Source organism: Dermacentor albipictus, chromosome 1, assembly GCF_038994185.2.
Source record: "Dermacentor albipictus isolate Rhodes 1998 colony chromosome 1, USDA_Dalb.pri_finalv2, whole genome shotgun sequence".
NCBI classification, from domain to species: domain Eukaryota; kingdom Metazoa; phylum Arthropoda; class Arachnida; order Ixodida; family Ixodidae; genus Dermacentor; species Dermacentor albipictus.
The window spans coordinates 397521794-397537897 of record NC_091821.1 but is presented as its reverse complement, the minus strand read 5'-3'; the positions used below and the strand labels follow the sequence as shown (position 1 = coordinate 397537897).

Genomic DNA, 16104 nt, shown 5'->3' with positions numbered 1-16104 from the left:
CGTGTATTCTGTAAAGTAGCCGAGTTTCAAGCCGTCTGGAAGCAGGACGGGTTCTGCCGAGCAGTTGGCCGTCCACAAGCCAGCACGCCCGTTGCCGATGGATACCACACAATGAGGGACAAAAACGTTCTTCTTCACACAATTTAGATGCATTGGCTCTACGGAGGCATCGAAACTGTGTGGAACTTCACCGCGACATACAACCGGCACGCACACCGAGGTGGACGCAGGCACAACAGTATCTGCAGACACACAAAGTGCACCTTGACTGCAAGTCTCCTCTAAGAGCCCGGACGAAACATGGCCATCGACGCAAACTTCCCCCGTGCGACAATCAACGGTCGCACCACACTGCCGCAAAAAGTCGATGCCCAAAATCACTTCGTGCGTCGATCGGGGAATAACTACAAACTCCGTCGCGAAAACTCCACCAGCCAGGGACACTTCAGCAGTGCACACACAAACAGGGCGCAACGACTCGCCGCTCACTCCACAACACGTTGCAGCCTGGTCCCACGGAAATACGACTTTGCGCCCCAACCGCCCTTTAAAACCGAGACTCATTACGGATACAGTTGCCCCGGTATCCACTAAAGCCATTGTAGGAACACCATCAACAAGTACATGCACTTTGTTCTTAATCATAGCAACTGCAGGGGGCATTTCTGTCGATAGCACGTGTCGAGCGACCTCACCCCCATCGGCCGCGCTAGCTAGTTTTCCGGTTGTGAAGGCGAGGCTGACCGGCGCACTGGCGATGGAGATTGACGCAAACGCGGTGCACGAGAAGTTGGCGGTGGCGTCAAACTCCTGTCAGATGCCGGCGAGCGGCTCCGGAAGCTTCTCTGCCAGTAATCGTTGCCAGGAGGGACGCCAGCTGACCAAGAGGTGCATGGCTGTTGAGTTGTCCTCGTAGGTGGTGTGGTCCTTGTTGAAGACCCCGATCTACGATTCCACGTAGTTGGGCGACGAGTGCAAAATCTCGCTATGTGGCCCGCGACACCGCATTGGAAACATACTGGCAGATGCCGCAAATTTCGATGTTCTTGCACGTAGTCACGCATGTTGCTGTCGACTGCATAGCCAGCAGGTGGGTCCCATTCATCATGGCTAGGCATCGGCCGCCCGGAGGCATGCGTGCGGCGAGGGCGTTGGTCGTAGTCATGATCTCGATAGCTTAGGGTCCCTCTCGTTTGTGGGGTAGACCTATACTCGACGGTCGCTGAGTGAACCGTGGGTTGCCATGCGGTCGAAACGGCCGTGTTTCGCATCTCGTGTGGTAAGTACGCACCAGCGATGCCGGGTGTGCAACGGTACATCTCTTCCCGATGGAGCAACTCTTCGCGAACAATCTGCCGTATTGTTGATGGAAGGTCAACACACGAACTCGGGTCTACACTTGCCACCGTCGTGACATTAGCCAGGCGACCAAACTTCGGTATTATCCGTCGCATCTTCAGCGTCTCAAAGGTCCTGCAGTGGCGAATGACGTCAGACACGGAATCCAAGCTTTCTTTGCCGATCAAAAAATTGTAGACGTCTTCGACTATCCCTTTCAACAAATGTCCAACTTTGTCCTCTTCAGACATTTGAAAGTTCACTATTTTGCACAGTTTCAGCACTTCTTCTATATAAGTCGTACAGGTCTCGCCGGGAATCTGAGCTCTTTGCGAAAGCGTCTGTTCGGCGCGTTTCTTTTTTGCGCTAGAGTCTCCAAAACACGCTCTGAGCTCCTCTACGAAAGGCTCCCATGAAGTGAGCGTGTCTTCGTGATTCTCATACCAGACGAGTGCTGTGTCGGTAAGGGAAAACACAACATTTGACAACTGCGCGGTCGAGTTCCAACCATTAGATCGGCTCACCCTTCGGTAGTTAGGGAAAACACAACATTTGACAACTGCGCGGTCGAGTTCCAACCATTAGATCGGCTCACCCTTCGGTAGTTCGTGAGCCACTCGTCGACATCTTCTCCGGCTTTTCCTCCGAAAGTGAGTGGCACCCGGTAGTATTGCCACGGAACGCCAGGTGCTGGCCTTGAAGCCGCGTCAGAACCTTCGGGGATCTGGCAGGCGTATTCAGTCATGTCAGGTGATGGTGGCGGAAGTCCGGCAAGTCGACGGCTTCGGCGAAGTTGTAGCAGCGTAGGCTCCGTGGTTACGAAGTGTACCCCGCACCGTCCACCAATTTGTTACAAGCACGGGGAAAAGGGGTTTATTCAGGCGTGCGAGAGCAGGAACGGCAGGCTACGAACAACAGGAATGGCCGCTGCCCAGTCTTCGTTCTCCTCTTCCTCTCTCTTCTTGATCCCCGCGTCCCTTTGACGCGCTGGGACGTAACAATATATATATATATATATGATATAAAATACCATATAGATGAAAACATCATTACCAGCTTGGACGAAACAAGAGCACACAGACATGGCGTTGGCCAGCAATGGCATGCATTTTATGACACGCCTCGCTTTTTATACGCAGAGCAAAAAACAAGGCCACCAACGTGGGGCGGCCACATGAATGCTATACGGAAAGGCACTCGCCGAATTTTCATCAAGCATTCATGTGATCGTTTGCACTGCGACAGCAAATTACACAGTCGCGGTGCTACTTAAATTGGTTCGTTCAACAGTTTGGCGTTCGTGCAGCGCTTTCTCCTTATAGATCCGGGGCATATTGTAGGCAAACATCGCTAAACCATGCACCGCCTGGCGGCTTCGAAATCTCTGTGGTTTCGCTAGAAAATATTTAATCAGGACTAATCGCCAAGAGTGAATTTAGGAGTGGAATTACGCGTCAAAGCGTTCTGAAGCATCCGAGATGTTGTGGACGCCAGTAAACCATTTCAATTGTCTTAAGACGCGCGCTTCCGCGAGCTAGGTCGAGCCAAAGTAATTATCTTTAAAGGAATTCATGAATTCGATTTGGCACTCCACCTGGGCAGCTTTTCATATATAGGCGATGCATTTTATTGCTTAGTACTGTTTTTACACTTGTGTCATTGTATATGTATGTTTTGTTGCTGTCCCACTCCTGCGATAACCCCATTATGGGCTGCAAAATCTGAAGATATAATAACATAAATGAAAAACGGTCAGAAGTTCTGATGCATTTGGTTTCAGCGTCTTTGAGCGTTTTGCAATTGCTTTCGTTAGTGGTTCATGGGCATAACATATGCGATGGTGCGAAACAAACGAGGAGATAATGACTCGTAAAATCTACGCCGCGATATGCTGCGGTGCTTGCAGTGTACATTGAATCCATGTTGAGGGAAGCGCGCAAAACGAGGAAGGTGCGTCTTATATCAGAAGTTTAAATGAATAAAATGTACGCGTATTGACGGGTTCATGCGCTTCGATATTTCAATTAGCATTTCGATCGCTTCAATCTGCCAACTGGCGAACATAGAAGAGCGTTCATGCTGGCGCATGCTGCCTATCCACACCAACCCAAGACCGTGACAATGGCGAGCAGCCTGCATACTAGATAGGGTGGGCCTCCATTCCTCAATAACAAGAACATATCGCAAGAAGACCGCCGAGATAAAGTCCGACCTTTGCTAAGGAAGTAAGATAGAAGTTAGCGAATCTCAACAACACAATTCAATTCCCATGGAAGTGTCAAACGTGTCTGGAACGGCTACTTGTTTCGCCTGAAGAGGGCAGGATGGATGCCGCCATATTGGGCGGCATCCAGCCGTCTCCTATGTTGAATATTTCATTTCATTTCATTTTCATTTGATATATGATGCCCATATGATACGGTTGAATATGATACAGTTCAACCTTTACGCCAGAAGTCTGTGGGAGACCTCGTCATAAACAGTTTCTGTGCGGGCAAAAAAGCGGTAAAACAAAACTGAGCCGCAGTTAAATTATTACTGACAAACGCCTTTTTGGCTGTCAGATTCAGTTTGCATCTTTTATTTGAAACGAAGCTCCGAACAAATTCTATTCCGCTTAGCTCACTCCATGTAGCGCAACTGTATAGGCGTTACACCTCATAAGACCCTCACAAATGCTTGAGAACGTTTTCATGCACTTTATCAACAAGTGTATAGTTACGCAGTGAAGTTAGATGCATACATATTAAATAACCACTTGGAAATTATTTTGCAAGTATTTTTAATTCACGAATATGTATTCTTGATTTACATCAATGACGAGCAATGATGTTCACGCCTATTAAACCTTTCTTGTCTGTTGACGTGCACCAGAGTTCTCCCTCAGATTCGTCACTACAAAGGTCATTTTGCCGGGAGCTGTGCATGTGTGTGTGGGTGCCATCTGTTCATCTACACATGTTTTCGAAACATGTTCTTAAACACCTTATCTGCCAGCGCCTATTTTTCTCCCAATAATTTTGTCCCGGAATCGCAACGTATATTGCCTCACTTGAAGCTTTGGTCATATTAAAAACAGTATCTGGCGGAGGATGCAGTGTTCAATGAAAAATCTTATGTTTATTTATTTTTCCTATGTAATGATCCTATGTGGCAAAAGTAGCGGTTGGCGCTTACCGGCGCGAACTTTCTCCTGCAACGACAACAACAAAAAGACTAAATAGTTTATTGAGTTTTTTACGCCAATGCCGTTTTGCTTGAGGTCTCCGCCAACTTCAGTTGCACGGATACAAAAGAAATTACGTCATCGTTTGACATGGCGGACATTCGGCCTGTCCGCATCAGACTGAATGAGCAGAAGTTTCTAACCCGTTCGTCCCCTTCATGGGAAATCAATGGTGCTGTAGACTTTCGCTGCGCCTTATCTCATCTGTGCACCGCAGTTCTAGCGTTTTCTCAACAGTATTCTTGATATTCCTTTTCAATATTGAAAGATGATGGCCTATAGCCTATGAACACATTGCGGTGCAAGATAGATACATTTCAGAAAAGGACATTGGCGGGGCGCGATCGAGCAGATAAAGTACCAACGGCGAGCGCCCGTCGCTCCTGACGACGCAACTTCAAAACAGGAAAGCTTCTATTTCCCGCTTCCATAATACCCGTGCTTCGTGGGAAATGTACGAGTGGAGGGACCTCAGGCTGAGTTTATGTTCAGCCCGAGCTATCTATGTCTAAATAATTTGTCATAAAGACATTCGAATTCAATGACAGCCGGGCGCTCCCGTGTACTGTTAACGCGGGCGCCTTTTTCACTCCGCCAATGACGTACTTTCGCCGCGCGGATCACTGATTTCAATTTTCCCGTGAAGCGCTGGTTGCTATAGCGACGAGAGACTCAACTTTTTCGGCCTCCGAAGTTGCGCCGTCCCGCCGACAGGTAGTCGCTGCCGTCAGAGAAGAGACGGGTGCGCGCCGCTGCTATAGCACGCCATGCATTGTTCCCACCTAAAAAGAGTGCACATCTTACACCGCATCTTACACCGTGAATCATACGCAGGCAGCTCGCGACGCTCACTGCAGTAGAGCAGTTCTCCCTTTTGTGACCGCTGTGGAAAAACACACTGAAGCCGCGTGCCGCGGACGACACGCAGTTGCAGCCACCTTGCATTGCCGTTGTTTCAGGCATGCAGCACACACCAGAACATATGCTCCCCTCGTTCGTGCATCAACGCTCAGACTTGTCAAATTGGTTTTTACCGCAAAGGCAGCTTTTCTCGAGGTCTGCCACGCAATTCCGTTTCACGGTAACTATACATCATCGCTCGACATGGCTCAACACAGGATATCACACATATATCGAGTCGGCGTACACGTGTAGCAATCTTTACAGCCGCTACAGATGTGCCGGTTACCAGCTGTGTTTTGTACAGAATTACGCAACGAAACAACGCAAGCGCTACTTGAATATCCTCGCCGCAACAACTATAGGCCGTCAAGCGTATGATTCCTTTATTAAACCGAATTAGTTTCGTTTACTCTTGCTCTCGTTTTCAAGCGACTAGCTTTCTCGTTGGCTCTTTCTGCGTTCTTGTATTCGGACTTTGGTCGTTTTCGCCGAACACCAGCTGTAGTCGTTCGAGACGCGCGAGTTGTTGCAAGATACCTTTATGACGACTGAAGGTTTTGATGATGTGGCCGGTAACAGCGCCGTGTCTCGTTTTCCGCTGGCTTAACTTACGCGGTTCGGTACAGGCCGTGTTTGTCGTCGAAATCCGCTGCGCGTATCTTGTCGGTATGTGCCGAAATGTACTTTTCTTCCATGGGTAATGCACATTTGAATGCCATATAATTTCAAAACTGTTTGCGAGTTATTTCACTGTTTCTGTGGCACAAAGCTGCAGCTGCCATCGCTTCTGCGACAAACCACTTTGCTTCAGGAATCATAGTCGTAAAACTTATTCTTTTTATTGCGACAGCAATTACAAGGACACTCCAGGCGCCTTTGTGCCGTCGCCGTCGCTGTGAGGTTCCGTGTGAGTAAAAGAGGGTAAGCCGGCGAACGCGGTTCAATCTCGCGTGCGCGAGCGAGAAACGCGGCCCGGAGGCGTGCCCTCTCCTGGGGCTCACGAGACATGGGGGTGAGGCGAGGGAGGAGGGGCGTTCTTCTGTGGCGGCTGCTACGGTGCCTCGATGTCCTCCTCGCCCGCCGCTACGCACAGAGTGGAGACAAGCGCGGCGCCTACTACGGCGTTTGTCGCGCGAATCGCGCATGCCGTAGTAGGCGCCTTTGGCGGACGCCTAGGGACGCGTGGCCGCCGCTCATGTCTCCTGAAAGCGGTCTGCGACGTGGCTGAAGTGCGCGCCCGCACGGGACTCATCTTCAAAGCGATCTGCGATCTTTGCAAAGTGCGCGAAGTGCCGGTAGCTTCGTATGCGCTGTGCTTTCAACGTTTCGTACGCGTTGAAGCGACAGATGCACAGAGGTCAATTTGTTCGTGGCTGCTGCCGCGATTCCTAACTCCGGCGTTTTCACAGGCAGTTACCTCTGTCATCGAGCGATGTGTGTTTATGTTTACTTGCGCGCGCGTGACACCGTGTTTTTTAATTTAGTTAAATCACGTTGACGAGCTAGTTGGTTTGAATTCACGATAGAATGTGTAAACGTGACTTAACAAGGATGTAGAACCAAGCAGACGCACAAAGTCAGTTCTGTCTCCGTGTGCATGTTTCTTTCTGCGTCCTTGTTGAGTCACGCTTACATATTCTATAATTGTTAAAGTGTTATCATTGTTAAACTATGCTTACTTCATACAGCTATCGACTAATTTGCTATCGCAATTGGTGCTTCGCCTTTCGGGAGGAACTGCGATTTTTTTTTTCTTTTCAGGATACAACGTCTGGACGGCAGTGGAGTATATGAACCAACACAACGAAACTCCTTATTTGTGCGTGTTCTTGTATGAGACGCTTGCCGGCACTGAAAAGCACTGGGTGTATGACTCAGTATTATGTACGCATTTCTAAGCCACAATACCTTAGAACAATACGCTTCTTTCACAATAGAATTGCCAAGTCTGCAGTGTTTCTTGCCTTCTTCTAACATTTTTTTAGCTGATTTAGTGCTTCCGTTCATTACAAGTGGTTTACGGTCTGTCAATAGGGTTCGGAATCCGTATGAGTAATATATCGTGACCAGGAAGAAAGTTGATTACTCTAGAATATAAGCATATCGCAAAAAGCAGTGCCTTAAGAGAAAACTACTCCATGCGTAATGCAATGCAGCTTTTTCCTTTCGCAAATGGGCCGCACATTTCTAGGCTGTGCTTTGAGACTCTCACGCATTCCTCATTTCCATGTCTTTTTTGCTATTTTATAGCCACTGCTGTTATTTTCTTTATTGCGATAACAATTATATGGTTAGTAATTATACGGCACATGGATCACAAGGTGCGTGAAACGATGTATAAAGAAAACCTCACTCAATCTGCTCTTTTCTTATTCCTTAACGTTACACCTATCATTCTTCTTTACATGGCTCGTTGCGTCGTCCTCAATTTAGGTAGAACCCTTTTACGCAAAAGCAAAACTCTCAGCATCTGAACATGATTGGATCAACTACCGCACACATGCGCAACTGTGCAGAAATGAAACTGAATCCGCGAAGGACAAATTTTATAACAGTGACCTTTCACACACGTTAAATAAACAATCCTGAAAAATTTTGGCGCGTTGTAAATTCAAACTACAGTTCAAACTCCTCAGTATCCATAAATAAAGAAGGTAATCTTCTTACCTCCCTCGAGGTAGCAGAGGAATTCAACCAATTTTCCTGCTCAGTATTCACTGATGAGGGCGTCGTACCTATTGACCTACATTTCCCAACGCTGCACTCAACTATGCCCGACATAACTGTCACACCAGAAGACGTATATATTCTGCCATAGACCATCTCCCTGGTAACTCGGCGCCCGGCCCTGATGGAATATGTCCTAAATTACTCAAAATAGCAAAGCCTGTAATATGCCCCACCTTAACCACCGTTTTTCAGCAATCAATAGATGCGGGCTATGTGCCAAACGACTGGAAAAATGCGCGTGTCATTCCCGTTTTCAAATCTGGTGATGCTTCTAATCCGTCAAATTACAGAACAGATTCGTTAAGCAACATCAGCTGCAAATTACTTGAACTTGAATTACTTGAATCTCATCGGCCATCTGTTGAAGCATAACTTCTTTTTTTGCGAATCAGCACGGCTTTCTACACGGTTGGTCTTGCGAAACATAACTGTTCGAATTAATTACTGACCTTCATTGCGCTGTTCATGCTCACTCTAAAATTAAACGCCATATTTGTAGATTTCGCCAAAGCATTCGTTAAAATTCTACGCAAACGACTAATAAAAAATTCACAATATGAACATAAATTTGAAGGTTATTTTCGGGATTAAAAGTTTTTTGGCCAATCGTTACCGATCAGTCTTTGTTAATGGTCATTTATCAACCTTCTCCCACGTTAGATCTGGAGCACCACAAGGGTCTGTACTTGGACTTATCTTATTCCTAGTTTATATTATTGACATAAGCAATAACCTAAGTTCTACGGTCAGATTGTTTGCCGATGATTGCGTGATATGCACAAAAATTAATGATCCTTCTGATTCACTTCAGTTACAATCAAACTTAGAAAAGATCAACAATTGGTGCACACAATGGCAAATGGAAATTAACGCCGTAAAAACAAAATTCGTGAGATTTACCACAATGTCTGACCCCGAACCTTGCCATTACGCTCTAAACAGCATTACAGTAGAATCGGTACCTGTCATAAAATATTTAGGGATCCATTTAGCATACGACCTTTCATGGAGTATTAGCATAGATAAGGTTACTAACAAAGCTTCTGAAACATTCGGATTTCTCAGACGCAATCTTCTTTAGCTAATGCGGACACAAATATCTTAGCATACACCACATTAGTGCGCTCTCAGTTGGATTACGCCTCTTCGATTTGGAACCCGTACCAAGCAAACTTAATAACAAAATTGGAGTCTCTTCAAAATAAAGCTGCTCGATTCATATGGAAGAACTACTCGCGTACGGCAAGTGTGACTGAAATAAAGAAAGCTCTCAATTTATGTCTTCTTGAAAGATGCAGAATGCTTTCCATTCTGTCCTTTTTCCGCAAATTATATCACGACCATTCTTCTTTTGCTATGTCCCGTATCACGCCAGCGCATCGCATACTCCGACGCATTGATCACCAACTGAATGTCGAACCCATCTTTGTTCGCACTAATCTCTTCTTTCATTCGCCTCTCGTCCTCGCCATCCGTCAATAGAATCTTCTGTCTGGCACCATTGCATCTGTCCTTAATTACGAAGCGTTTGTAACCAGCCTGAAACGTCACTTTGAAGCCTTCATGCTTGTTGTTGCTTGCTGCTATCTGTCTCTATATTTTGAGTTTTTCTTTTCAACATGCTGTTAACGGCCAACGACTTCTGTACACATCGTAGTGCTGCGTTGTTTTGTGCTTACTGTTGTTCCCCCCTATGTAATGCCTGCGCGGGCCTTTAGAGTACTTAAATAAATAAATAAATAAATAAATAAATAAATAAATAAATAATATGAGGCATGTGACGAGCACGTCCACCGATACCTTCTATGTAAACGAAGCGCTGGCGTAGGCTTCTAGCGCACCGCGCATGCGCAACTTCGCCTCTGCCACCGCCACAACTATAAAGAATGTAATGAGAATGTAAGCACCTGTAAATTGCTGAATTGAACTTAACGTATAGCAGTGAAAAGGCAATAAATGTTGGTCAATACCTTTTCGTGTGCCGCAAACCGCCGAAGGCCTCAACTTGGCTTTACTTCAATTTACCGCCGCTTGAAATTAACCAGTGAGGAGCGATTCAATTTCGAGACGCAGTTCAAAAAGAAACTGGCCCCCGCAGAATCTAAACCGGAGCGTTCGTTCACTCTTTGGGCTATTGAGTTTAACGTATAGCTTCGAAAAGGAGTTAAATGTGGGTCAACACCATTTCCTGTGCTGCAAACAACTGAAAACCTCAATTACAGTGCTAGTTCACTCGTAACCCTGCAGTTAGACTACAGTGTTGGTTCGATCTTCGTGGTATATTTGAACGTTTGTGTGAACGTTCAAACGTTTGTGTGAAATGTTCAAACGTTTGTGAACGTTTGTGTGGAAAAAATCGTCGTGAGCAAACAAACTTTAGTGGGTTAAAATCAGGGTAAATGTTGCAGAAGTTATTTGTAGTGATCGGTAGTTACATGCTTGCTGCAACAACAGCAAGTAAGGTAGCTTAACTGGATTGTTCTGTGCTATGTTTTACCGTTTTTGCTTCATATTCACGTGAGCTACCACTTAAATAGTGTAGAACCATAGATGGAAAAAAATTTATGCACTGGGCTGGACTGAACTCCGTCGGCCGGTACTGTAACGTTGCCTTTTAAAAATATACTCTCTGGGAAACAAGCTCCGTCAATAAATGCTGATGAACAAAGATACCGTAAAACATGGTTGACAGGACCGCTAGAGGTGTACTAGCATAAGGAGCGAGAGCGCACAATCGAAAACACTTTAGTTCGGACACCGCCCGAGCTGAACTTTGCATCCAAACATTACACCTTATATTTGCCAGAAAAACATATCTAGAACAACAGCAACACTGCAGTGGGGAAAGTACAAGTGTTATTTAATACGAAAATTATTATTATAGAGCAATATTGCGTGATCTTTTGTACCCTAGCAGAGTTCCAATCAGTATGCTGCATATTGTAAATGACATTAACGTTGTAATAAAAACCAATGTAGAACTTTAAAACTCACAAAATGTGCATAAGAATAAATTGGGCACAGAGAACTCTCCATGTAAGCATTTCTACTTAAGATACAGGGTTTTATCAACAGGGCCCCATAAATGGCATATAAAGGTGGGACACATGAAGGAAACATACAAGCAGTGGCTAAGTTTCAACATCTAGGATACATAAAGGACGGACATATGCAGGAAACCTAAAAGCAGTGGATAATTTTCAACATGCAGGAAACATAAAGGATGCTTCCTCGAGTGTCCTCCAGGAAGCATACAGTAAGCATAAAGGACATACCCGTTTTGCTAAGGCAGACGACAGGCAAGAGTCCTTGCCATGACTTAACGTGAGCGGTGTTCGCAGCACTCCTGTCTATAGGTCATTCTCGGGGCTAATAACTGGACGCACCCGGTGAATTGCACGAGAGGTAGAATCCACGTGGCCATAGAACTTCCTTGGTCGCAACTCGATCGCAGGTTTAATTGTCACCGCAATAACGGCGTTTGACAGCCACCAATAAGTATTTACTTCAGGTGTGGCGGTTGCGCTTCTTATGTGTTCTTTTTCAGTGTTGCCTTTCGAATGAGCTATAGTTTACTATAAAGTGTGACCATTCTTAAGTTTTACGGAATTTTTATACATCGCTTGTGGGAGATACCATAATTCTTGCCGTTTAGCTTGATTATTTGAAGAGGCGGACATTACCAGCACGAGAATTTGAAACAAATATTGTAATAATTAACAACCTTTTAATAATTGACCACTCAAGTAATTACCTTACGGCACATGTTGCAATTTACGAATTGTAGCCCATGAGCTTGCAAGACGTATCCGCTTAAAATTAATTTCCCGGATAACACCAGTTTCGAGATATTTCCCAAAGTGTGTAACAATGTACGTGGGCATTCCAGTTACTTTTGTGGTTCCATGCATACAACAGCGTTTTGTTAAAAAAGTAAGTGGAGAGAGAGAGAGCGTAAACTTTAATTTCAAATCAGCAAGATTTGAGTCCGGCGTCTTTTAGTGGGTCTGGGCACCCGCCGCGGACGCGGTTCCGAGACCTTGTCTCGAAGCGGCTTCCTCGGCTCGCTGGACGGCCCAGAGTTGTGCTGTCAGGTCAGAGCTGAGCAGTGCGGTCATCCAGCGTGACTGGAGGCTGGCGGTGGAAGAGACGGAGGGGTCGGCACTGCCCGACTTGTTTGTTAGGTCCCGACACTCCCATAGCATGTGATTTAGTGTGGCAACCTCGCCACACGATGTGCATCTGTTTGTAGTGTACATGTCTGGATACATGGCGTGCATGAGTCTGGGGTTTCTGTAAGAGTCCGTTTGTAATTGTCTGAAGTGTACTGCTTGCGTCCTGTCTAACATAGCGTGAGGGAATGGGTATATGCGTCTTTGTAATTGGTAGTGTGCCGTGATGTCGTGAAAAGTGGTCATACGATCCTCCCATGCCCAGACGTTTGCAGTACCCCGCGGGGGCTCTTCCTCCGATGCTGCTCGGTGAGTCAGGCCTCGAGCAACGCCGTGAGCCGCTTCGTTGGGGGTGCTCATTCCAGTGTGTGCCGGGATCCATAGCAAATGCCTTCGGGTATCAACGTCGGCCTCTCCCTGGTGTATGGGATGTCGCTGGAGTATCTGATACGCCTCTTGCGAGATGCGCCCATTTGCAAAATTGCGAATTGCCGGTTGCGAGTCACAGATAACGTATGTAGCTTTGGTTTGTGTGAGGGCCAGTGCTATGGCCGCTTCCTCTGCCGCTTCGGCATGTGCCATGTTCACGGTGACGCTCGTGAGGTGGTTGCCTCGGCGGCTAGTAACTGCTGCCACGAAACTCTTCCTGTCTCGATAGCGGGCTGCGTCGGTGAAGACCGCATCCTTGTCGTTAGAGTAAGTTTTGTTCATTTGTTGTGCCCTGGCTTTACGCCTCCCCGTGTGGTGTTGGGGGTGCATGTTGCGAGGCAATGGGGGTACGTATAGTTGCTCGCGTATGGGTCTTGGAATGTCTACTTTGACGCCATGTTGCGAGTGGTATGTGATGCCGAGATTTTCAAGCACGTGTCTGCCCGGGCGGGTCTTGGATAGGCGTTCAAGTTGGGACACTTGTTGCGCCTCCACGAGTTCTTCGAGCGTATTGTGTAGGCCTAGTTCTAAGAGCTTGGTGGTGCTGACTCCAGGCGCAAGTCCCAACGCACATTTGTACGCCTTGCGTATGAGCGCGTTGAGCTTGTTTTTTTCCGCAACCGTCCAGTTGTGAAACGCTGCCGTGTACCCTATCTGGGAAATGACGAAGGCTTGGATGAGTCGGATGACGCTGCCTTCGCGCATGCCCGCGTGTTTGTTGGTGATGCGTCGAATGAGCTGCGTCGTGCTGGTGGCCTTTGCCGTTATCTTGCGAAGTGCTTCGCCATTGCCACCCTTATGCTCTATCATCATTCCTAGTACCCGGATTTTCTCTACTATCGGGATGGGTAGGCCATTTGATGCCGTTAATTGGATCTTTTGCTTTTCCTGGGGGGTGTAGCATTTAGGTGGGCGCCCCTTTCTGACTGGTCTATACAGCAGCAGTTCGGATTTTTCGGCCGAGCAGGCGAGTCCCGTGCCCACGAGGTAGTTTTCTACGCATTGGATGGCCTGGTGTAAACGTTGCTCGATCGCTCCGTCGCTGCCCGTTGTCGTCCAGATCGTAATATCATCCGCGTATAGCGTGTGATGCAGTCCTTCGATTTGAAACAGTCGGTCGGGCAACCCCAGCAGGACGAGATTGAAGAGTATTGGCGAGATCACCGAGCCTTGCGGGGTGCCCGAGCTGCCGATGTTGATTTGCTCTGACTGTAGTTGCCCCACTCGCATGCGAGCGGTTCTTCCCGTGAGGAAGTCTCGGACGTAGTTGTACGTGCGCAGGCCGAGATTTAGATTGTCTATTTGTCGCAATATGGCATCGTGGCGAACGTTATCGAAGGCCCTCTTCAGGTCCAGCCCGAGGATGGCTCTCGTCGAACGCCCCGGATTGTCTATGATTTGGTGTTTTAGTTGTAGAAGTGCGTCTTGCGTGGGGAGATGTCTTCTGAATCCAATCATGGTGTGTGGAAATAAGTCGTTGTCCTCGAGGTAATCCGTGAGTCTATTGAGAAACGCGTGCTCCATTAACTTGCCCACGCAGGACGTGAGGGAGATGGGGCGCAGGTTTTCCAGCTGTAATTTCTTTCCGGGTTTCGGTATCAGTGTTATATTTGCTTCTTTCCATTGTCGGGGTAGCTTGCCGTGCGCCCAGCACTCGTTAATGTATTTTGTTAGTTTCTCGATCGATCCGTAATCGAGATTGCGTAGTGCCCTATTGGGTATTCGATCGGGGCCAGGGGCCGACTTGGTGTTCAGCTTTACGAGGGCCGCCTGGATTTCGGCTACGGAGAATTCCTCGTCTAGGGTGGCGTTGCTTTCTCCTGAGTAGTCTGGATATATTTGCGGTGGCGTTTGGGATATGTAAAGGCGTTCCGTATCCCGTAGGAATTGTTCTTCCGTTCCCCCGTAAGCGTGTATGATTTTGTATATGCCTTGCATGTGTGTGGTCTTGGTGTTGGCGGGATCGATCAGGTACCGTAGTATCTGCCACGTTCGACGCGTGGTGAGTTGACCATCCATCTCCGCGCATTTCTCTTCCCATTGTTGATGTTGCAGGTTAAGCGCGTGCTTTTCTATTTCTTTGTTGAGCTGTGCTATCCGTTTACGCAGTCTCCTATTGTGTCTCTGTTGTTTCCATCGGTGCTGCAGGTTAGTTTTGGCTTCCCACATGTGCAGCAACCGGGAGTCTATTGTCTCGAGCCCAGCTGTCGACGGGATCGTTTGCGTCATGCGCTCGATATCCCACCGCAGTTGGTCAGTCCACTGTTCTATATCTGTGATGTCTTCCATCTGTTGCTCATCACGATGTTTGCGTAGCCGATTCCAGTTGGTGATCTTCATTTGACGACCGGCATTGTGTTCCTGCGGACCGCCTTCTGCTTCTATGGAAATAATGTAGTGATCGCTCCCCAAGTCTTGCATGGTGTTTGTCCAAGTGACTTTGCGTGTGTTGCGCGTGAAAGTAAGGTCCGGCGTCGTGTCAGTGCTTACGCTGTTGCCCTGCCTTGTTGGTGCCGCGGGGTCGGTGACCAGCTCGAGTCCGGCGTATTGCGCCGTTGCCCATAGATGGGTGCCTTTGGGGTGATCGTGCTTGTAACCCCACGCCGCGTGCGCTGCGTTAAAGTCCCCCCCAATGAACAGCTGTTGCCCCTTGGCGATGTCGATTGCCCCTTTGAAGAGGACATGGAAGCGGTGCTGGCGGCATCTGGGACTGCTGTAGACGTTGAGTACGAAGATGCTATTGCGGGTCTTGCGTGGTGGAATTAATTCTACGAGAACGTTTTCGATGTCTCTGATTTTGGTATCGTGTTCGATAACTGTGTGCGCTCGCTTGACCAGTGTGGTGACGTTTGGTTTCTCCGCCTTGCCTGTTATAGAGTGGTACCCCGCGAGTTTGGCGGGACCATTCGTTTCCTGCAGTATGATGACGTCTGGGCGTTCGGGGATCGTTTTCAGGTATTGTTGTAAGTGCGCTCGTTTGTTTTGGTAACTTCTGCAGTTCCACTGCCATATCGTGTGTTTTTGTTTCGATGAGTGTCGGGCCATGCTTATATCTTGTTACATGTGTTGCGCCGCTTCCCTATGCGACGGTACGATCGTGCTGTTTGCGGCTTCTAATCTCGACAGTCTGAGGTGAACACTCTCCAGGCTCCGCTGGATGGTACGCGTGATGGACGCGATGATAGTTTCTTCGAGATTGCTGAAGCGAGCCTCGAGTGCATCTATTCGCGCGTCGCGTATCGCTGCGCGCGTGCGTTTGGGTCGTGTTGCCTCTGTAAGGGTGGGAGTGGGTCTTCGTTTGGTATC

General features: G+C 47.7%; 1 protein-coding gene across 1 annotated transcript in view; it reads left to right on the top strand.

Annotated features, from left to right (window-relative positions):
- LOC135921308 (uncharacterized) overlaps positions 1–16104 on the top strand; it is a 151307-nt gene that overhangs the window by 6317 nt on the left and 128886 nt on the right. The window contains exon 3 of the mRNA XM_070532091.1: positions 7229–7351. The gene's annotated coding sequence lies outside the window, so the exon portion shown is untranslated. The remainder of the gene's footprint in view (positions 1–7228; positions 7352–16104) is intronic.